The sequence below is a fragment of the Triticum aestivum genome, chromosome 2B, assembly GCF_018294505.1.
Source record: "Triticum aestivum cultivar Chinese Spring chromosome 2B, IWGSC CS RefSeq v2.1, whole genome shotgun sequence".
NCBI classification, from domain to species: Eukaryota; Viridiplantae; Streptophyta; class Magnoliopsida; order Poales; family Poaceae; genus Triticum; species Triticum aestivum.
In genome coordinates, this window is record NC_057798.1 from 497,550,751 (window position 1) to 497,551,288 (window position 538).

A 538-nucleotide genomic window follows, 5' to 3' on the forward strand; every position below is an offset into this window, starting at 1 on the left:
CCCCCAAACCCTAACTGGCCACCACCCACTCCCCCCCACGACGCGCCCTTCCTCCTCCCCCCGATCCAGATCGGATCGGGCTTGACGCCGCTCGACGCCACCCCGCCGCCACACGACGCCGCCCGGAGCTCGCCGCCCCCCCACGCCAGGACGCCGCCGACCTCCTTGCCCTCGCTCGTCGGCCACCTCGACCGCACCATGCCTCGCCGCAGCCACCAGGAGCACCTCTGCCTCGACCTCCCCGTCGTTGGAGCCACCGCGCCGTCCCCATCACCGGAACATGCCGCCGTCGAGCCCTCCCTGAGCTCACTCTCGCACACCTGCAGGGCCCAGTGAGCCACCACCCCTCCCTTCCTCCTCTCCCCTCGATCTCTGTCGCCGGCTCCGTCCACCCGCGCGCTCATGGCCTCGGCCTCGTACAGCGCACGCGCGTGCTGGCTCGCCATGCCTCCCCTCGTCCCGCAGCTGCGTGCTGCAGGAGGCGCCGCTCCGCCCCGCCCCTGGCCACCGGCCCCTCGCGCCCTTAGCCTCCTCCCCT